The following is a 24,417-nucleotide window of genomic DNA, read 5'->3' as shown; positions in this document are numbered from 1 at the left end:
ATGTCATGCTTTGAGGAGCTGGTGCCATCACCCAGTTCTTTTATTTTCCTAAAATAAATTCACATGAGGTTGTTGCAATCTTTTCTCATACTAGGGGTCCAAATTTGAACAAAAGTAACTCACCTGCTGAAGACATTAGTGCCAAAGGTGGTTCAGGTGTCATCGTAGAGAGGCAAATTATCCTCTCATCTTAGAGAGGAGGCTGTAGGTTCTGGCTTCTGCCTGGGCTTTGTTTTGAGCAGTTGATTATTAGAGAAAGTGCCTGGGTGGTGTGGAGCAGACTCACCTTGCACCCATATGAGTCCTCCAAGTGAATGTGCCCCACTGAAATATAACATGATATCTTTTGACTGACTTTTAAAAATCACATGATATTACTAAGAAAGTTAAAATATCACCAATTTCCAATGTAAACTTTTTCATTGTTATGGTATAGGGAATAATAATAATATGTAAAAAAAACGTTAATAAACCTCAATGTTTAAGATTTTATCATAGCTCACTTTTCTAATTACTGCTGAATAGGTAGAACACCCACACTTTTCAGTTCCCTGCCAATTACCTGAGCCATTTTTAAAACTACTGCTCTAATTAGGCCTGACTTGACTTAGATTTCACTTGAGATAATTAATACTTGAACTATGAACTTTCTTTTGAAATGTACATTACAGAGTTGATCTTCACTTTCAGTGCTTTGTCATATAACTGGGTAATATTTCACCCTAAACTACATAGCTTTGTATAATACGTGTTTAGCCATTCATGCTTAGTTCGGTTTCATGCTCAGTTCTATTAACCATTGTTGTCTTTTTTGGAAACTAGCTCTACTGACATTACTTTACACACAGTAGTTTATAGGGTCTAATATAAGCTATAGATCAGACATGGCTGAAGTTGTAGGTATAGCATTTTACAGCTTTTCTTATTATAGGTTGTTAGACCAAATTAAGAAAAGTTTCTAATTAAAATACATTAAATTACAAATTGTTCTGCTTTACATAAAAGCATGGAGGCCATTATTCTGTTGCTGATCAAGCAACAATTCCAAATTTAAAGTAGTTCTAAAGGAAAAAAAATGTTTTTTTTTTTTTCTTTAATGCATTATCTGCAATGGTAGAAATCCTTCATGTGTCTGTGCTCCTTCCTACCTTCACCACTAAACAGTTATCTGAGCCCGATCTCACCCAGGGCTATGCCTGTCTGCAGCAGCTGTTGTCAGTCACAGCCTGTGAGGAGGGAGCAGGGTTGAGCCACAGAGAAGGAGCCAAGATCGCCTGTGGGGTACCCTAAAAGAGGTGGTTCAAGGCCGCTCTGTGCAATGGTATAACAGCTAAATATAACTTGTTTGTTATTTTAATAAAAAAAAACACACACACACTATACAATGAGAGATAGACGAACATCGGCCGGGGCGGTTCGCGAACGTCAGCCGCAAATTTTCTCAAAAGTCTGTGAACCGCAAGTTCGCGGCGGGCCCCATTGACTTTAATGGGAGGCTAACTTTAAAAACCTTTAGGTCATATTTGCAGCCACAAAAGATGTACTAGCTGTGCACAAATAGTCCCAGCACATGGACAATGTCATAACAGAAGTATTGCAATTGAAAAAGTTGCCCTAAATTTTGTTGAATTCCTCAGAGATCCATGCCTCATTCATTGTTATAAATATGAGGTAGTCTACACTGTCATGAGCTAGGCGAGTGCGCTTATCGGTCACGATCCCCCCTGCTGCGCTGAACATCCTTTCGGACAGGACACTGGACGGGGGGGGGGGGGAAGCCAACAGTTTCATTGCAAATTGTGCAAGCTCTGGCAAGAGGTCAAGCCTGCCCACCTAATAGTCCAGGGGTTCATCACTCCTCAGAACGTCCACATCAGCCGTTCTCGGACACCTGTCTGACACCTTTTTTTATGCTCCAACATTTGAGCCACAGAAGCCTGCCTTTTTCCAGAACAACATGACGACGGCATCATGGATGGTGGAGTGGAGTACAACTGTGAGGAGACAGGAGAAGGAGAAGAGGCTGGACGGTGAGAGCCTGGAGTGTGGCTTTGTTGGTTCTGATCGTGTTGCTCCCACTGGGCTCGGTGATTGGATTTCAGGTGCCTTCTTAAGGCGGTTGTCCCTAGGTTAGTGTTGGGCTTACCACGACTTATGCGTTGACTGCAAAGGCTGCAGATGGCAACACTGTTGTCAGCAACGGACACATTAAAAAATCCCACACTGCAGAGCCATGTGACGGCGTCCTGGGAGCGCCAGATGTGACTGTACATGGTTGATGGCTCGCTCCTGATACATTTGCAGTCTGCTTTGTACCTCTTGTGCAATGCAAGTTCTGCCTGCCTCTCCTCCCTATCTGCCAGTCCGTCAGTCTGCCAGTTCTACAAATAATTGGCCAGTAACTGTTGTCACTGTGTGTAGCACAGATAACACAGCAAAAGAGGCCAAATTTTTGCAGGACTAAAATACAATATTAGAAAATTATACTGTTAAATAACACCCCACTTCAATATGTGGTATTGGGGGCCACTGGTCTATCACACCAGTTGTTCAAAAAATTGGCCAGTGAGTTTGGCACTGTGTGTACCAGACTTAACTAAGCAAAAGAGGCAATATTGTTGCAGGGCACAAATACACTTGTAAAAGTTTACTCAGATAACACCCCACTTCAATATGTTGTATTGGGGGGCCACAGGTTTATTACACCACTTCTACAAATAATTGGCCAGTAACTGTTGTCACTGTGTGTAGCACAGTTTACACAGCAAGAGGCCAAATTTTTGCAGGACTAAAATACACTCTTAGAAAATTATACTGTTAACCACTTGCCAACCGCCGCCCGACTATATACAGCGGCGGTCAGCCCCTCCCAGGCAAAGTGACGTACCGGTACGTCACTAGCCTGGGAGCCAATAGGGGTCAACACGCTTAGATTCCTTAGGATGACTCTGGCAGACAGCACGACAAAGAAAGCATCCCGGCAGTGGCTCTGTCTCTCAACAATCCGGTCCCAGAACTGCTTCTTAACACTGTAGTAGCTTCCAATGGTGTGGCCTCCCTCCGTCTCTTGACTCTAGAGAGGACACACCACGCCTCGTCCTCTCACCACACTGGCCCCGATAACTCGCTGCAGACTCAGGAGATCCCCAAATGGCTATGAATTACTGCCAACTCAGGCACTCTCCTTCTCTGGCTGACAATCTTAGGCACAGTCCTCCTCTCCTCACTCTGTCCCCTGTCACGCTGTCTTTAACTCTCCCTTTCTCTCTCCCTCTCTCTCGCCTTTCCCTAAAATCGCCTCAGTCTCCTCAGCACTTCCTGAAACTCCCCCTTTTCCCAGTGTTCTCTGTGTCTCCTCATGTTCAGGAAGGAAAGGTCAGCATCTCTCTATCCCCATCTTGTAGCTAAAATGAGAAACCGCATAACAAATTCTTACATTATAATCTATGCATGTTCTGCATTTCCTAATGACAGAATGCCTGTTACACCTAATCTTAATTCAAAAAAGAATAAAAAAGGTAATAGAAGAATGAAGAGGAAGAATGAAGGAAGGTGATAGAAGTATTTTATTTTGCAAACAAAGATGAATTTGCACAGACACACGTTCAAGGAACATAAAGAAGATGGATTCTGTACACCTGCAGGGCATTATTTCCCACAACCGGACCACACTATGGTGGACCCCAATGTCCTAGTTCTTAAAGGGAATTTCAAAACTCAGAAATATATAACAAAATAAGTTTCCCCTGCGCTACAGAAATAAAAACACTTAATTGCAGCTGTTCATCACCTTGTGATCACTATAAAAAACAACTCAAATACAGCACAAAACAGTGAAACACAATTTTACTCCAAATGTGAATGGAATATAAATAGATGTGAATGCAATAAAGAGCATATTGCAAATATTATTACCAAAAAAAAACTCAAAACAAAAATATATTAAGCAAGTGGACAGTGAAATACTAGTGTGAAAAACATGTGCCAAAAGGAATGATTTCCAAAGAAAATGAGTTCCAATCCAAAAACAATCTAAATCAGCAAGTGTCCAGTAAAAGAATATGTAACATGCTCTGTGCTCTCTTCTTGGTAAAAAATTATGCCAATCCATGATATTTCGTGCAATTCGTGAAGGTGCACCCCCAATTATAAATGCACTTACCAGACTGTGTGGACCCCTTAGCAGTATTGCATGTGGGTCGCTCAAGTTTGGGCCTGGTAAGGGTAAGGCACTTAGTATCTTTGTTGGTCCCCCAGTGATGGAAAGATCTTGGAATTGGTATGGATACCCCCAGTGGACATTCATTCAAGGCAAGGAAAGACAAAAAATCTCCATAGCGTAATACGTTTTAAAATTTTAACTATGTTAGTTTTATTACCATTGCCACATACATTTGTTTCTGTATGTTTGTATGTGTTTGTTTTTTTCCCCCTTTCCCCCAGAGATCGTCTTTTTTTAACATTCTGCTAAAACTTTTGTGAATTTGTACTGCTAGGACCTTGAAGAAGGGGAATCCCCCGAAAGCTTGCCCTGAAAAGTTGTATGTTAGTGCAAATGAAAAAAAGTATTACAGACAGTACTCAATTGTTTCATATAAAAGTAAGAAAAACACATGGGAAGTGTTTATAATAATTAGCAAGGATGAGAGAATGGGGCTGATTTGCTAAAACTGGAGAGTGCAAAATCAGGCTCAGTTCTGCACAGAAACCAATCAGCATCCATGTTTTATTGCCAAAGCTTAAGCGAGCAGAAGTTAGAAGCAAACTGCCTATCATGCACAGCTGCACCAAATTCTGAGTGCACCTGTTTGAGTACATTTCCCCATATGTGTCTAGATTCAGTTCACGAGGCATTAGTTGAACTCATTGTAAAGTTTGAATTGAAAATTATATCTGAACTCTATTTAAGTCTATAGGGAGCAAATCTCACAATTCAATCCCAGACATTTTCAAAGATAATAGGCAAGGGATTGGTAAACAAAGGACATGAAAAGCTGGATACTGCCATAGGGCATATTCCAATGCAAATATCTTCTTTTTTATGGGACTCCAAGGGCAACATGGTAAAAACACCAATTTTTTTTAAATGCATGCTTGAGAAATGCTTTGAAGCTGTATGTTGTGTTGTGTGGGGTGTTATAGAGCAGTACGATTCTCAGACAGCAACTACAACATATTCTGGCATTACAAAGTTTGCATGTGAAATATATTTATTTAGTTTATATTTTGCTTGGTTTAAATATAGTAGAATCACCCAAACTGATTTACTGATATAGAAAAAATAGGTATGTTTAGGCAGTTTTGGATGTGACAACTGTTTTTAATCCAGTGACAATAGGCCTGAATTAAGTAGTGGTAGTAGTAGCCACAACTGACCTAAAATCTTTAGGGAAGTATACACTTAAAAAAATAGTAAAAGTTAAAGCTCTTTGCCCAATTGGCTAGTAGCAAAACAGTTTCAAAGAATATTTTGTGAAGGTTTTTTTTCTTTTTCTTTACAGTATCACATTGTACTGTCTTACAGGTGTATATGTCAAAAAGAGTGTACAAAAACCTTTTAAGACCATAACCCTACATACCAGAAATGAGGCAGTTTTATCCTGAAATATGGGAGCATATCATTTCAGAAGAAAATTGGCACACATAGTTAATCGTACAGTACATATATAATCAGCCTGATTAGGCTTTTATGTAGTATTTATGAGAGACATGGCACTTTTTTTAATTTTAATAATTAAATAAAAATTAGAATTCATTTTTTCAGAGGCAATAGTCACAAATATTGTACATCCACTGGAGAATGCATGAAAATGCCACATCAAGGCCACTAGATAGTGCTAGTAATCACAGTAAAAAAATTAATTTGGTTATTAGCTCCACCTAATTGTCATGATGTAGTATTTCCCTGATTCATGATATGCTTGTAAATGAAAAACATTACCTATATAAAAAATAAATCTGCACAAATGATATAAAAATTGTCAGCAGCTGTGCACAATCCAGACAATGGATTATATAAACACAAAGTTAAAAAAGTGCAGCGCTATTAATGGTGAATAAATATAATGAAAGTTCATGTAAACAGTTCCATCAAACACTGTAAAAGAGGAAATACCTCAATCCGTGAACAGTGATGAAAGATTTGCAAAGGTGCCAGCAGCCTGTGATTTCACACCACACTTACCCTAATGTAGTGACCCCCTAATAAGGCAGGTCGCATTCACTTTGTTTAACAGTTGGAGACAGAATCCAAATCTCTGGTAAGTAGTTCCCTCAATTAGATGAACTGCATCAGACACAATATAGCAGCATTCACGTCCCTCGTTTGTGAAAGATACACCAAGGAGCGCTCAGATGACCATGGTTTCATGTAAATAAAAGGACCCACATAGCACAACCTTATTTTATTTGGGCTTCACCACTCTCATGAATGCTTCTCTGGAACCTGCCACTTCATGCTCTTTGTCACTTTCCTGGTATCCAAAAACTTTAGATTAAGAAGTTTGTTCAGGACAAAGTACCTGTATCACTGATAGTTCTCTTCATCTTTCTCTTTGCTAAAAAGTTCTTTCAGACAAGCCCGATTACCAAGCAAGCTCAGGTACTCTATGGTTGGGGCAGACACAGCCAGTAAGTCCAGAAAGTGGTTCAGTTCTGTCAGCTGATTCTTATTGGAAGTCAATGAGTGTAGGAATAGAAGTAAAGGCAAGCAAACATGATTTCCCAGCAGGCTGTTATCCAGTATTAGCTCTTCCAGGCAAATGAAACCCTCCTATCCATCCAAAGATCTTAGCCCTTGCTAAATTTATTAGAAAGCTTCAGAGACTACCTGGTATACATTTGAGACCAAGGTACTCAGGAACTTGGATACCAGGAAAGTGGCAAACAAATTGCACTTTTCCACTGCAAGTACCGGCTCGGCTCTACTCGGCCCTGCTTGGCCCAGTTTGCTTTTCCACTGCTGGTACCGCATGGTATAGTGTCGGAACGGTTCGGTACGGTATAGGTTTGCTTTTCCACTAAAGTAGTACTAAGTTAAGTGGGTGGGATAACAACAGGGTGGGTGGGATTCTCTGACCAATCAGTGGCTAGTAGTGACTGCATGCAAAGGATTGTGGGATATGGTACCAGTTTGGTACCTGTTGGAACCACAATCGAGTAGGTACTGTTTTTTCAGAGCCGTACCGTACCGTTCGGTTCCATGCAGTGGAAAAGCAAACCTATACCGTACCGTACCGAACCGTTCCGACCCTATACCATGCGGTACCAGCAGTGGAAAAGCACAAAAGCGTGCCGAACCGGTACGGTTCCATGCAGTGGAAAAGCGCCAATAGAGTGTGAAGTGGCAGGTTCTAGAGGAGCATTCATGAGAGTGGTGAAGCCCAAAAAAAATAAGATTATGCTATGTTGGTCATTTTATTTACATGAAACCCTGATCATCTGAGCGCTCCTTGGTGTATCTTTCACAAATGAGGGATGTGGATGCTGCTATATTGTGTCTGGTGCCATTCATCTGATTGAGGGAACTACTTACCAGAGATTTGGGTTCTGCCTCCAATTGTTAAACAAAGTGAATGTGACCTGCTTATTAGGGGGTCACTACATTAGGGTAAGCGTGGTGTGAAATCACAGGCTGGTGGCATCTTTGCAAATCTTTCATCACTGTTCATAGATTGAGGGATTTCCTATCTTTCACAGTGTTTGATGAGACTGTTTACATGGACTTTCATTATGTTCATTCATTTAGTGATCATTAATAGCACCTTTTTGAATAAATGAAAAACATTGACTGAAGAGTAAAACTGAAGAGAATATCATCTAGTAACATTTGATTTTGAGCATACATGGCGAATTAGAATGTACATGCCTTTTCACAAGACACATAGTGCTGCAATTTTTTGGTATACACCCTTTAAAATTATAAAGCACAAGGAAATGTGTATTATGGTATTTGAACTAACAGAAAACTATACTTATATCTTTATATACATAAGTGTACTTATATTTATGCTTATTTGATAATGTTACATGATGATTTTCATTTTTTTGTGTGTGTTGTGTTATTAAATGGTTAGCTCATAAAGATAACTCAGTCATAATGAGTTTGTTATGGAACTGTTTAGCATCACTTGTTTGAAGCATTTATCTATTCATATTTATGAGAAGAAAAGACAAGCTTTGCATTTTGCACAAGGTAAGCTTCCCCTTGAGAGACACTTTAGTATTGCATCAAGCATAATTATGCCATGTTATGATCATACTGTTATATCTATAACCAAAATCATCCACCGTCCTCATTTATTTTGCAGATTAGTAATCTGGGAAGCTATAGAAAGAGAATTAAAATATATGAGTGTGTTAGTATGTGATAATCTCACTTAATTAATTCACACTGTCAGTATGCTATAAAATAATATTTAAATCTATGGTACATTAGAGTTGATTTAATACAAGGGAAAAACATAACATTGATAGTTGTTTAATTTTGATGTTGACTAATGCACAAATAATTATCTGATAAGATCCTTCAAATTGCTCTGAAAATGAATATAATGTTCAAACACACACCTTGTTATACATTATTAGAATTTTAAATCCTGTGGAGAAAACGTATTGAGTTTTTAGCCAGCTGAGAATTTTAAATGATGCAGTGACCTGAAGCACACACAATTCACTAAAAATGATTACTTCCTATATCACATTTATAAGAGACATCTGGGACTCATTGAAAGCCAAATAATATAACAGGCCAGAAAACAGAACAGGCGTTCATATCTAAATGGCCACTTGTGTTCACTATGACCAGAGTGTTGATAAGATAACCTTCGATGACAATTTTGCTGCCAGATGGGCCCTCTATAAAGTTAGTCACACTTTAGTGGATGTCGATTACTTTCATATTGCCAAGAAATTTGTCTTGCTTTGAGACATGTCTCAACCACAAACAGTTCTGTGAATGACCTCCAGATTCAGTGTACAGAATGTAAAATATTCTAGGACTACATGATTTGATGGGAATATATGTAGAAAAATAACCATTGATTTTTGGCTCATGTTTTTCCTTTATCAAAATAGCCCTTAAGGTAGAAAAACATTAACTCGTATTAACTCATAAAAGATAAGTGCATCATTAAGTAATTGTTTTCATTTGGAGATAAGTATCTGCAACAGTTTGATTTAAACCTGACATGGATCTATCTATGCCTTTCACTGCCTAGCTCTAAATGTTGATTTTTACTAAATAAAAAATTCATGTTTAGTTCAACATATGTATTTGTTTTGTAGAAATACCATACCCAAATAACAGTTTAGAAATAATTAAAAATGGGGGGCATGGCAACTGCTGAGAATAATGGCCGCACAGCTGTAAAACCCTTTATTTAGGGAACAACAGATCCACAGAGCCTCCTGACAACCTGCCAGCGCCGGCAGACTGCACCTCACTGTGCGGATCACCCGCCCAAACTTTTGACTACTCTTGGTGTCCGTCTGCATTTCACCATCGAGCACCATCTAGTGCTCCCTGCTCTACACTATCAGCCTGCTGATACACCCTACTGTAAAGCTTGTAAGTGAACCCTGTAGGTTTTCAATAAACTTTGAGGTGTATTATGGACCTCATGATAAAGCTTTGTATTTCTTTCCTGGCGTGCCATTGGTATAGATTGTGGAATGATGACTATTGTTTTCCTTGCTGACCGCCTAGCCTGTGTTAACATCTCATGCACTTTTGCCCATTATAAACTTTGGCCCATCTTTTCTGGTAAGAGGCATGATGATTATTCCTAGCCAGTGGTGGATTTCTTTACATCTGAGTTAGAAGAACACATGCTAATGATCTTTGTTCTCACTATGGACTTCACAATTTCCTTTATATTATGACATAAGGACATTTATATATGCACCATGTTTGTTTGCACATTTGTTATTTTTATGCATAGTTAGGTGTTGGATGTACAGTGGGTACGGAAAGTATTCAGACCCCCTTAAATTTTTACTCTTTGTTATATTGCAGCCATTTGCTAAAATAATTTAAGTTCATTCTTCTTCCTCATGAATGTACACATAGCACCCCATACTGACAGAAAAACACAGAATTGTTGACATTGTTGCAGATTTATTAAAAAAGAAAAACTGAAATATCACATGGTCCTAAGTATTCAGACCCTTTGCTCAGTATTTAGTAGAAGCCCCCTTTTGATCTAATACAGCCAGGAGTCTTTTTGGGAAAGATGCAACAAGTCTTTCACACCTGGATTTGGGGATCCTCTGCCATTCCTCCTTGCAGATCCTCTCCAGTTCTGTCAGGTTGGATGGTAAACGTTGGTGGACAGCCATTTTTAGGTCTCTCCAGAGATGCTCAATTGGGTTTAAGTCAGGGCTCTGGCTGGGCCATTCAAGAACAGTCACGGAGTTGTTGTGAAGCCACTCCTTCGTTATTTTAGCTGTGTGCTTAGGGTCATTGTCTTGTTGGAAGGTAAACCTTCGGCCCAGTCTGAGGCCCAGAGCACTCTGGAGAAGGTTTTTGTCCAGGATATCCCTGTACTTGGCCGCATTCATATTTCCCTCGATTGCAACCAGTCGTCCTGTCCCTGCAGCTTAAAAACACCCCCACAGCATGATGCTGCCACCACCATGCTTCACTGTTGGGACTGTATTGGACAGGTGATGAGCAGTGCCTGGTTTTCTCCACACATACCGCTTAGAATTAAGGCCAAAAAGTTCTATTTTGGTCTCATCAGACCAGAGAATCTTATTTCTCACCATCTTGGAGTCCTTCAGGTGTTTTTTTTAGCAAACTCCATGCAGGCTTTCATGTGTCTTACACTGAGGAGAGGCTTCCGTCGGGCCACTCTGCCATAAAGCCCCAACTGGTGGAGGGCTGCAGTGATGGTTGACTTTCTACAACTTTCTCCCATCTCCTGAATGCATCTCTGGAGCTCAGCCACAGTGATCTTTGGGTTCTTCTTTACCTCTCTCACCAAGGCTCTTCTCCCCCGATAGCTCAGTTTGGCCAGACGGCCAGCTCTAGGAAGGGTTCTGGTCGTCCCAAACGTCTTCCATTTGAGGATTATGGAGGCCACTGTGCTCTTAGGAACCTTAAGTGCAGCAGAAATCTTTTTGTAACCTTGGCCAGATCTGTGCCTTGCCACAATTCTGTCTCTGAGCTCTTCAGGCAGTTCCTTTGACGTCATGATTCTCATTTGCTCTGACATGCATTGTTATCTGGAAGGTCTTATATAGACAGGTGTGTGGCTTTCCTAATCAAGTCCAATTAGTATAATCAAACACAGCTGGACTCAAATGAAGGTGTAGAACCATCTCAAGGATGATCAGAAGAAATGGAAAGCACCTGAGTTAAATATATGAGTGTCACAGCAAAGGGTCTGAATACTTAGGACCATGTGATATTTCAGTTTTTCTTTTTTAATAAATCTGCAACAATGTCAACAATTCTGTGTTTTTCTGTCAGTATGGGGTGCTATGTGTACATTCATGAGGAAGAAGAATGAACTTAAATGATTTTAGCAAATGGCTGCAATATAACAAAGAGTGAAAAATTTAAGGGGGTCTGAATACTTTCCGTACCCACTGTATATCTGCAATTTATTGAATGCTGTTCTATATTGCACTTTCTGGCACGTTATCTACTGTTTATTATCCGAACAACAATGTCTATTCCTGATCCCTTCACTATGTTCCCAACATCTGGTCAACCAATTTTTGACACTACCTTAAAAGAAATGTTTTTATCCCTGCAGTCGTCTCTCCAGGTAGATATGGCATCTTGCTTACACCAATACAAGGCTGAGGTCAATGAACTTGAAGAGTGGGTGTCTCAAGTGGAAGATAAGATGGACAAGTTCACTACCTCATTTAATGCTCTGGTGGTCTATCACTCTTCTCAGCAGGATGAGATAACCAGGCTCAAGATCAAACTAGCGGATCTCAGAACTGTTCGCGATGTAACAACCTCAAAATTTGTGGTATACCAGAGCCTATTCAACCCCAGCAACTTCCGCATTATGTTTGCGATCTCTTTAAATCTGTAATTCTCACCCTCACTTCTGCCAACTTCACCATTGACAGGGTTCACAGGATCCTGAAAACTTCCTACCTTAACATACTCTATAACAACATACTGTAGAGACCTCAACTCTATAACCAAAGTCTTGAGAAACCACAAAGTCATATACAAATGGAAGTACCCTGCAAAACCCAGCATTACCTATTGAGGATCTACACATATTGTCCAATTAGTAAAGGAAGGTCTACATCTCCTACAAAAATAGGTTATTATCCTGTCAACAGAGACGTCAACCAACATAGCATCAAATACCTCTCCTATGTGCATGGCACACAATTGGCAAGTTGTACATCACAAGAAGGCCTCCACTAAGAAATGATCATGGTCATACCTTGACATTCAACATAGCCTTAGTTTGTTCCCTGAAAGAGCACTGGTACCTGTCACCGTACCCAATTCCCCGTCTTCGTTGGCAGTATGTACTGCCCAGGTTCTTGGTGGACCACCTTTTTATCTTCTTTATTCTAAGTCTGGCTGGCTCCTCAGCCCACAGACACTGTATTTCCAGTTGAACTCTACTTCTTTTGGCCTGTACAGGCCTCTACCACTTACTGCCTACTCCCTGTTGGAGTACGTTGCATACCTATGTTTGGATTACCATTCTACCTTCTTACTATTCCTGGGTCTCTCAGCAACACCTTTTGAATATCCGTATGCTAACAATAAGCATACAGCCTATTGACTCTTCATACCCACACACAAACTCATCTGATCATTAGTGCACTCAGTCCTCTCGCCACTTAAATACCCATGCCTATCACCATACCATCTGGTCTCTTCAATATGGGACCTAAATTGTTCTCAATAATTGCACGGGGCCTCAACCACCTAACCAAATGTCGATCCTTCTGGCAAGATGCTCTACACAACAACACGGACATTGTAGCGACACAGGAAATTTACTTTACCTGGCATTCTACACCCAAATGCACTTACAAAAACATCCCACATATCTTCCTGTAATTTATTCCTGCCAAAAAACATGGGGTACTCATGGCGATGAATGACTCTGTATACTTTGATCTTGAAGACTCAACTCTTGACCCTAAGGGGAGATTTATTATTATGCTATGTAACATTAATAACAAACTATATATGCTGGTAACAGTATATGTTCCCAATTCTCATCAGGTAAGATTTAATCGCAAGCTTTTTCCGAAAATTTCAAAGATGCGACATACAAATTTGATGGTGTGTGGTGGTTTTACCATGACAATGGATTCCTGCCCTTTCCTTTTGCTTTGCCACCTAACTCTGAATTGCCTCCTTTACAGGGATGATGTGTACGATGCCTGGCTTTGCCTCCATAGCAATGAAAAAACATTCACACATTATTCACCAAGGCACAATTTCCTATTCCCACATAGATCTATTTATTGTAGATGGTTACTGCAGAGGGTGTCTACCTCCTCCATTCAAGACATCACATGATCTGACCATGCAGAAATCACTTTAACAGTGAAAGAAAGGGAAACCTATGCTCCTATACGTTCATGGGATTGTAACAACTACACAGAAAATAATTGCACAGCACCTGAAGGATTTTTTATTCAGATTCTTGATCAACGCAATCAGGCATCACTTTCTACTGCCATTGCAGTGAAACTAAACTAACTTCTAAACCATGCACTGATCTCAGAGAGCTGTTGTGCGCTCAGCATGGTCCCTACTTTTGCAAGCTTAAACTCAGCTATTATGCAAAAAATAACAAAGTGGGTAAATTACTGGCTAAAAGAATTAAAATCCAAAGAACAAAAACAAAAAAATCCCATATATTTCACCCTACTACAAATCAAAAACTAGTAAATCTACAATGGATTAGGGATGCCTTTGCAGAATATTATGGTTTGATCTAAATTCTAAATCAAGGTGCTGAAACACCACAGCCCTCTGAAACTACCATTACCGAATTTTTAGCACAAATCCATCTTTCATCACTGTCAAGCACACAACTTACAATCCTAAATTCTGACTTTACCCCAATAAAAATAGAACAAACCATCTCCTCTTTACAAAGCGGCAAGTCTCCTGGCCCAGGCGGCTTCACTAACGAATATTATAAGACATTGCAACAACTCCTATCTCCTCATTCCCTTTTTCGCAGGGCCGTAAGAACAGGCTCTTTCCATTCAGAAATGTTAAAAGCCCATATAGTTACTCTTCCTAAGCCGGGCAAAAACCCAAATATCCCTTCTAATTTTTGCCCCATTTCCCTGCTCCATGCTGATATAAAAGTGTACGTCAAGCTTCTAGACAGAAGACTAATAGATATACAGTCAGGTCCATAAATATTGGGACATTGACACAATTCTAATATTTTTGTCTCTATACACCACCACAATGAATTTGAAATGAAACAAACAAGATGTGCTTTAACTGCAGACTTTCAGCTTTAATTTGAGGGTATTTACATCCAAATCAGGTGAAAGGTGTAGGAATTACAACAGTTTGTATATGTGCCTCCCACTTTTTAAGGGACCAAAAGTAATGGGACAGATTAACAATCATAAATCAAACTTTCACTTTTTAATACTTGGTTGCAAATCCTTTGAAGTCAATTACAGCCTGAAGTCTGGAATGCATAGACATCACCAGACGCTGGGTTTCATCCCTGGTGATGCTCTGCCAGGCCTCTACTGCAACTGTCTTCAGTTCCTGCTTGTTCTTGGGGCATTTTCCCTTCAGTTTTGTCTTCAGCAAGTGAAATGCATGCTCAATCGGATTCAGGTCAGGTGATTGAATTGGCCATTGCAAAACATTCCAATTCTTTCCCTTAAAAAACTCTTAGGTTGCTTTCGCAGTATGCTTCGGGTCATTGTCCATCTGCACTGTGAAGCGCCGTCCAATGAGTTCTGAAGCATTTGGCTGAATATGAGCAGATATTATTGCCCGAAACACTTCAGAATTCATCCTGCTGCTTTTGTCAGCAGTCACATCATCAATAAATACAAGAGAACCAGTTTCATTGGCAGCCATACATGCCCACACCATGACACTACCACCACCATGCTTCACTGATGAGGTGGTATGCTTTGGATCATGAGCAGCTCCTTTCCTTCTCCATACTCTTCTCTTCCCATCACTCTGGTACAAGTTGATCTTGGTCTCATCTGTCCATAGGATGTTGTTCCAGAACTGTGAAGGCTTTTTTAGATGCTGTTTGGCAAACTATAATCTGGCCTTCCTGTTTTTGAGGCTCACCAATGGTTTACATCTTGTGGTGAACCCTCTGTATTCGCTCTGGTGAAGTCTTCTCTTGATTGTTAACATTGACACACATACACCTACCTCCTGGAGAGTGTTCTTGATCTGGCCAACTGTTGTGAACAGTGTTTTCTTCACCAGGGAAAGAATTCTTCGGTCATCCACCACAGTTGTTTTCCATGGTCTTCCGGGTCTTTTGGGGTTGCTGAGCTCACCGGTGCATTTTTTCTTTTCAAGGATGTTCCAAACAGTTGATTTGACCACACCTAATGTTTTTGCTATCTCTCTGATGGGTTTGTTTTGTTTTTTTCAGCCTAATGATGGCTTGCTTCACTGATAGTGACAGCTCTTTGGATCTCATATTGAGAGTTGACAGCAACAGATTACAAATGCAAATAGCACACTTGAAATTAACTCTGGACCTTTTATCTGCTCCTTGTAAATGGGATAATGAGGGAATAACACACACCTGGCCATGGAACAGCTGAGCAGCCAATTGTCCCATTACTTTTGGTCCCTTAAAAAGTGGGAGGCACATATACAATCTATTGTAATTCCTACACCTTTCACCTGATTTGGATGTAAATACCCTCAAATTAAAGCTGAAAGTCTGCAGTTAAAGCCTGTCTTGTTTGTTTCATTTCAAATCCATTGTGGTGGTGTATAGAGCCAAAAAGATTAGAATTGTGTCAATGTCCCAATATTTATGGACCTGACTGTACGTAATCAACCTGACCAACTGGGATTTGCTACCAGATGCATCCTCAACATCATACATCATGCAGTGTCCCATCAAACATTTTCTCTCCTTTTTTCCATAGATGCAGAGAAGGCGTTCAACAGAGTTCATTGGGGCTGCATGTCTGCCATCCTTCACAAATTCAGTTTCCAGGGTAGCATACTACTTGCTATCTTAGCACTGTACTCTAATCCATGAGCACAAGTTTATGTATCAGGCCTCCTGTCAAACCCCTTCAACATATCCAATGGCACCCACCAGGGTTGCCCCTTTCCCTCTCCATATTCAACCTAATGATAGAACCTTTGGCAGAGGCTGTCTATTCCCATCCCCACATCTCAGGCTTTTGTCAACACTCTCATGTAATTAACCTTTTTGCCGACTACATGATTCTCTTATTGTCAAAACCTATTTATTGCTGTCATACCCTTCACACATGACACTCTGACCAAATTCAGTTCAGTTTTCTACTATAAGGTCAACTTCATTAAATCTCTTATCCTAGATTCGGGAGTCAACAAACACACCTGAACACACTTATCATCACATATTCCTTACTCCTGGGCAGAATGCAGTATCCCATATTTAGGTATCACATTTACTTCTACTCTAGCGTCACTTGCAGCGACCCAATTTCAAAGCCTTTATCACTGACTTATGCGTTTAGCTAGTGTGCATCTCCAACTTTGAACTCTGCTGGGTGGGAAAAATTGCCTGTTTCAAAATGGTAGCCCTCCCTAAAATTCTCTACCTTTTTGGATGCTACCTATATCACTTAAAGCTTTGCAAATAACTAACATAACTAAGACCCTTGACCAGTTCATATGGCAAGGTAAAAAAGCATGTGTAGCAGTGCAGTGCTACACAACAGAGGTCCATAGCCACCAGTTCTATTGTGAGTCTGGTGGCTTTTCACGTAAGTGCTCTTCAGATGTTTGCACTATTTGGATCATTAACAGATGTTTTTTACCAAGATTTTAAAGTTGCTTGTCGTGACTTTATTTTAAATAAATACTACACTATGGGAAGATTTGTTTTCTCCTATGTCTGCTGATTTACACCTGATGTGCTGGAGTATTGGAAGATATATCCTCTGATGTGAACCCCCTTATGTCTGGCTCCGCTCAAGACCTGATATTACACTAAAACGCAGTAGCTGTCTTGACAAGGCAGCATATCGGTCTGGTGAGTGTGCATTCCTATTTTTGGTGAAGGATCACTGGTGAAGGAGTGTTTGTTTAGATATATGAATATGCACTGAATATTAGCACAATTGTGGATTTGCTTTAAAAGATTTCCTATGGACTGAACTATTATTATTCTGTCACTTTAAATCCCTGTTTTTTTAAACACTGTAACTTATTTCATATGTATGTGACATAATTGTCACATACAATATTCTACATTTTATTTTTGGATTCGTTGTCATTTTTATCAGCGTTTTTAGCTCTGCAACCTTATTTTACATGTTATTTTGGTGTTTGTATATTCACACTGTTTGCTAGCTGCTGTTCTATATTTGTAAGGTGCTGATTTTACTTTATTTTTTTTTATAGATGAGATTATCAATAAGCATAGAGTCACAATCAGCTGCTTCGAGACTGGTCCATAAGGACACTTCTTTAGTAGTATATTAGGCAATTTAAATTAGTTGGGCTGTCTAATAATATTTAGTAAAGTTTGGGAAGCCTAAGTCACCTTGTAGTACATCTGAGCACATTGGGAGTATTCTAGGCAAACATGGTTTGGTAGATCCATATATATAAGTATTTACTCAGCATTGTAGTTCATGATCATAATGAGGCACAGCGGTGGCAAGTAAGCTAAAAAGATTGCAACAACTGTGGGAAGGAAGCTGAAAAGTTATGAAAACTTTAGGTATTAAGGTCATCTTAACAGCAGTTTTTTGGCCCATCCAAAAGACACGTAAAGAAGCCAAGCAAGACAGAAGGGTTAGATGGATAAGAAAGTAATTGAATGGCAAAAAAAGTTAGGTTGAAAGGTGCCAATTTAAAATGGAAAGCTGGGATAGTAGAGTAACATTAAAGGCCTGGGATTTTTGCTTGTTTACCTGAAAATCCAATATGGCAGTAAAATGTTCTAAGGTATGGAATAGATTTGGTGTTGAGGTGAGGGGAGAAGTGAGAAATAAAAGTGCATCGTCAGCAAATAGACATGATTTATGTTGGTGGCCAGCTATTTCAATTCCACGTTTGTTAGTGTTTGAATAAATGAATGCTGCAAAAACCTCAATAGCTAGAGCAAATAGAAGAGGAGATGGGGGGAAACTCCATCTCGTTCCATGTTCTATTTTAAAATAGTCAAAATTGCAACCCGCATATTTTATTTGAGCTTGCTGTTTTGTGTAAAGAGAGGCTATCCACCGCAGAAAGTTGAGTCCGAAACCCCAAGATTAAGTATGGAGATTGGCCTAAAGTTGGCCCAAGCAGAAATATCAGTATGGGTTTTAGTATAATAATAATTATTGCTGCGAGGGTTTCAGACTGAAACGAGTGGTGTTTTTGTAAAGAGCTAAAAGAGTTAGCTAGGAGTGGGGCTAGAACCTACACACATTTTTTATAATGGGATGCTCTCATCGCATCAGAGCCAGGGCACTTATATGGTTTCAATATCTTTCAGGCTCAGAGAACTTCTTCAAGTGGTATTGGTTGTTATAGTGTTGCTTGTTGTGTGGGTTTGAGAGTGGGAAGGTTAAGGTCGGCAAACACAGTGTCTGAGCAGAGGAAAACAAACCTTTCTCAGAATATAGCTTTGAAAGGCAGGTCAGAACTTCTTAAGAACTTTGAGGGTGTCCCCCATATATATTACCTTTGGTAAGTTTGAGGTAAATTGGTTTTCTTTCAAAGTCTAATAGGCATAGATATAGTGCTAATAGAGTGTCAGGTTTATTCGCTATCATATAGTACTGTATGTGTGACAAGATCTTGTAATTGATTTTTCGGCTGCTTCTCAAAGTCTGAAAGTCCTCTTCCAATCATTGTTGTCTAGGACGTTTCTCTCGCTTAAGTTGTGTGGCTATCTTTATACATGTAAATAATCAAAAGTAATTGTCAGAACTTAGAATCCGTGGAAGCTGCATGCAATAAAGGTTGATATACCCAAAATATCTCTATACAATATAGAAATACAGTGCAGCGCTAAAAATAATATAATACCAATAATGCTTAAATAAGGTGAATCATGCACAATTTACAAAATACTTGTGTCACCATAAAACAATATCATAAAAACATAAGTCCACTGTAATCAAAATGTAATCAAAATAAAATCTAAGAAACAGTCCCTCCCAAATGAGTGTGAAGTTCCTTCACCAAAAAAGTCCAACGTTTTTACAATGTTAGTACTTATCCTCCACCAAAAGTAAGACTCACTGCACGGATATGCTGCTAAAGAAAAAAACAGCAAATAGAGCACAGTCTGTGATCCTTGGATCCATCCACACAAAAGGCCAGGCAGTATTATAATCCTCTTCTCTCATGGGGTAGTATATGCCCGCATGTACTCCAAAGACATCAACAGCCAATCTTGATTAGCAGTTGGAAATCTCATTTCTACCCACTGCATTCGTACCAATATACATTTTCTATATCCAAATGACTTCTTGCAGGACAAGGACCTGGTGCTGTGGTTCTTCTCTTCTTCTCCATGGTCAGATTGTCATAGCTGAAAACTGGTAATTTGGAGAGTTCAGCAATAATTTGCTACATGGAGAGATGACGTCACATTTCTATCATCTGTGCTGAGATGGGCTTATCTTCACAGGTGTCACTGTGCTTCTCAGGTTACCTCAGGTGATGAGGCAGGGGTTGAAGAAACCACCCCTTATGTTCCTCCTAATGTATGATGGAAATTCTGTCTTGTCCGGTGGCCAGTGTTCTGTCTGAGAGGGGCTTCTGTAATACAGGAAGAACTGGTTTTACTTTCAATAAAATTAATCATGAATTAATAATTACTAAAAAACTCCTATCGCGGACTCAAAAAACTGAACTTTTAAAGATCATCAGAACTCTGCCCCCCCCCCCTAAAAAAAAAAGTAATAAAAACGATACCTGGTATGTGTCAGGAGCTGTTATCATCACCAGCTCCTGACACATTATTTTGCTCTGTTCTGCTCCAACATGATAAACATGGCACATAGAAGGGTTGATTTACTAAAACTGCAGAGTGCAAAATTTGGGCACCTGTGCATAGTAGCCAATCAGCTTCTAACTTCAGCTTCTTTAATTAAGCTTTCACAAAAAATGCCTGGAAGCTGATCAATTTCAGTGCAGAGCTTCATCAGATTTTGCACTCTCCAGTTTTAGTAAATGAACCAAAGAGTTTCCATGGCTTGACTTCAGTGGCAACATTTGTAATATTTGCTACAGGATACATTTTGCCATGCATCTCAAAGTTTACCGCCTATACCAGTGCTCTGATGCCACACACTTTATCACATCCCATCTTCAGCTCAAAATGAGTAATGTTTGCTGAAGCGTAAATCCTGCATTGTATTGCAAAGTTTACAGCCTATTTCTGTGCAGCTGCAAAATATCTAATGTTTGCTGCAGGGTAAATCCTGTGTTATACCTCAAAGTTTGTGGCCTGTTTCAATGCTCTGGTTCTATCAGGTCACTCAAAAATTTTTGGCTACTGTTTATTAGATAATAAACTCTATTGTTTATTTCAAGATAAAACCAGCCTTATCTCTACCTCTTGTGGCCTAACCAAGCTAACTGCATACTTTCAAGCCGCTATAAAACATTTTAAGCTATTGACTCTTAGATAATACACATTGGGTACATTTTTAGGTTTAATTCAAGGCAAATAATATGGCAGTAGTGTAAATTTTGATTGACTCAGTTCCTGGTATAATTAACAATATGTAAATATTTAACTATTGCGTATTGGTATCTGTCATTTATTATTTGTACTATTATTATTATTTATTGAAACACAATGAATCACTGGCATGTTTTTGCAGTACAAAGTTGTGAGGAATTAATAAACACAATTTATTCATGGAATGTAAATTTTTTAGGGTTTTTGACATTATTCAGTACTTTATTCATAAATGTACTTCCTTCTCAGCTTTCAGAAGTTTAATAAAGGCTCTGATACACGCATATTTAAAATGACCTTCAAGTAAAGTACACTGAGATTGAGGCATGTCTCATAATTACATAAATGTAAATACTGAAAATATTCAGTAGATTTGCAGGAACATGGATGCAATCTGTACAAAACAGCACTGGAAATTAAAAATTATACAAATGGAATTTATTCCTTACCTGCTGGAGGTAATTTTTGTATTGGTATACAATATCTCTGACTGACATAGAATTCAAAGGAACACACAAAGTATTGTGCATTAAAAAGTTTGAAGGAAGACTTTTGCATAAGTTTCTTCCTTTTTTTGTCTCTCTTTCAGTATCAAACCATGGAGGAAGAAGTGGGTTGTTCGCCATGGGCAAAAATAAATGTTCTTCTCCCAGACATATTTGCATAAGATGCTCAGTGTGAAACACCGTACAATTATTCCAGATTGCGATACTTCTATTTTATATAAATTTTTGTATATGATTTGCAAAATAATTGGTAACCCATATTTTCTTCATCCATCATTGTCTGTATAACTCAGAACAATATCTACTTAGTTACTAAATAAATTATGTTATTAAGAATTTCATAACAGATCAAGGTTGGAAATAGAAAAATAACTGTTTTCCAAGGGCAGATAGCCAGAGAGGGTGATTCTATAGCTTAAGAGCCACTCACAAATAGACAAGAGTGGTGCACATATGGCTAGTAGGGATGGGCTGAACTCTCCTTTTTGGTTCGCACCAGAACATCTTGAACAGGGAAAAGGTTCTAGTGAACATGCAAACTCTATTAAAGTATATGGGACACGAACATGAAAAATCAAAAGTCCTAATTTTAAAGGTTTAACTGCAAGTTATTGCCCTAAAAAGTGTATGGGGACCTGGGTACTGCCCTGGGGGACATGTATCGATGCAAATATTTTTTTTTTTAAATCGTTTAACAAATCATTTTTGAAGGAGCAGTGATTTTAATGATGCTTAAAGTGCAAAAATAAGAATGAAAAATTAATTTAAATATCATGCCTGGGGGGTCCCCTTAATGTGCCTGTAAAGTGGCACATCTGTAGGATGTCTGTTGCAGCAATACTGACATTGCTAAAAGAAAAAATGTCATTTTTAAACTTGCCCGTGGCTGTAATGTATTGCTGTCTCCCAGCAATACAGATAAAAAAAAAAAAAACAGAATGGAATCCCCTTCCTAGTCCATACCATGCCCTTTGAGTCTGGTATACATTTTAAGGGGAATTCCACACCAAAATAAAAAATATAAAATGGCGTAGGGTCCCTCCCAAAATCCATACCAGACCCTCATCCCAAGCATGAACCCTGGCAGGTCAGGAAAGGGGAGGGATGAGAAAGCGCCCCCCCCCTCCTGAACCATACCAGACCACATGCCCTCAACATGGTGGGTGCTTTAAGGTAGGGAGGCTTCCCCCCCCCCACCTCAAAGCACCTTGTCCCCATGTTGATGGGGACAAGGGCCTCTTTCTGACTAAACTGGGCTGTGGTTTTCGGGGTCTGCGGGCAGGGGGCTTATCAGAATCTGGAAGCCCCCTTTAACAAGGGGGCCCCCAGATCCAGCCCCCCCATGTGAATGGGCATTGGGTACATCATACTCCTCCCCATTCACCAAAAAATTTGTCAAATAGTAAGAACCACAGGAAACAGTTTTTGACAAGTTCTTCATTAAAAAATAAAAAAATAGTGTCCCTCGATGTAAATCCATTGTCAATCACGATGCATGAAGGACCCACATTTTTTTTTTAAATACGCTTCCGCCTCTTGGGAGGCATCCCGCCGAATGCCTTTTCTCCACTTTGACAGCTCTTATATAGGCAATGTCACTTGGTGACACCGCCCTTCTGACGTCACAAGACTGCGGCGGGCGTCGTGGTTGACGATGACATCGAGGGACACTATTTTTTTTCTTTTTAAGAAAGGACATGTCAAAAACTGTTTCCTTTGATTCTTACTTTTTGACATCTTTTTGGTGAATGGGTAGGGGTATTCCAGATTCTGATAAGCCCCCCATCTACAGACCCCCAAAACCACAACCCAGGGTTATTGGGAAGAAGTTCTTGTCCCCATCAACGACAAGGTGCTTTGGGAGGCATTCAAAAGCATCTTCCCTATGTTAAGAGCAAGCGGCCTGGTATGGTTGGGGGGGGGTGCTTGCTCGTCCCCCCCTTTCCTAGCTTGCCAGGCTGCATGCTCGGATAGGGGCCTGGTATGGATTTTGGGGGGGCATGCCATTTTTTTTTTAATTCTGTCATAGGGTTCCCCTTAACCACCTAAATACAGGGCACTTTCACCCTCTTCCTGCCCAGACCAATTTTCAGCTTTCAGTGCTCATTGGCGTCTATGGGAAATCTTGGTCTGCTTGACATGGCACTGCTCCCAGTCTTTGATATTGGCATCTATGGGAAATGTTGGTCAGCTTGACATGGCACTGCTCCCAAATCATAGGTGACAGGGACACCTAACTTAGTGAGCACCGAGAGGGGACACAGGACTACAACATATCCATACATTTTAAAAGTGGGGTATGCCTGTACACTACACTGACTGCACTAAAAGTGTATGTACTGTACCGTCCATTTCTGTTCTGATGATAGCTAAAAACTGAATTTTCCTTCACTTTTAGTTTAGGCAATAGTGGTCACTGGGAAAAAAAGGTGATCTTCTCCAGTGGGGATGTATAAGGATAATGTGATCTTTACGGATTCTTACATCATAGTGTATGATAATAATACATTTATACACTGACTTATGATGTAATCTATTCTGTTCTGTTCAAAATATATTTATAAGTTAGGGTGATACTGTATATACGTATGTATATATCCTAATGTATTTTCTATATTGATTAGTGAAGCTAAAATGATGCTTGTGAGTTTTTTAAAAACATGTTTTTAACTAAGATGTTATCAGGAGAAAACCACTATGGGCAAGTTGTCATGCACCAATGTGCCATTCCTTAAATGTGTGTTGTGTGATAAGATGCCCTATTAAAGGGGGATCTGAGATTCATCAGATCAGAGCATACTGGGTGGCTTTATATAGGTGTGCTCTCACGTAGCTATGTAATAAACCCCTGAATAACATGTTCCTCAGGTTTGAGGAACATGTTATTCAGGGATACAGACAGGGATATTCAGGAATATTCAGGGATATTCAGGGATACAGACAGAAATAAAAACCAGAGTGATGTCAAACTACTCTGTCTACCACCGACCCCAACACTCTTTCCAAAACTAAAAAAATGTATGGGCTTTAGATACACT

The sequence above is a fragment of the Pelophylax lessonae genome (assembly GCF_965119305.1).
Source record: "Pelophylax lessonae genome assembly, chromosome: 2".
NCBI classification, from domain to species: domain Eukaryota; kingdom Metazoa; phylum Chordata; class Amphibia; order Anura; family Ranidae; genus Pelophylax; species Pelophylax lessonae.
Note: the sequence above shows the minus strand (reverse complement) of the source record.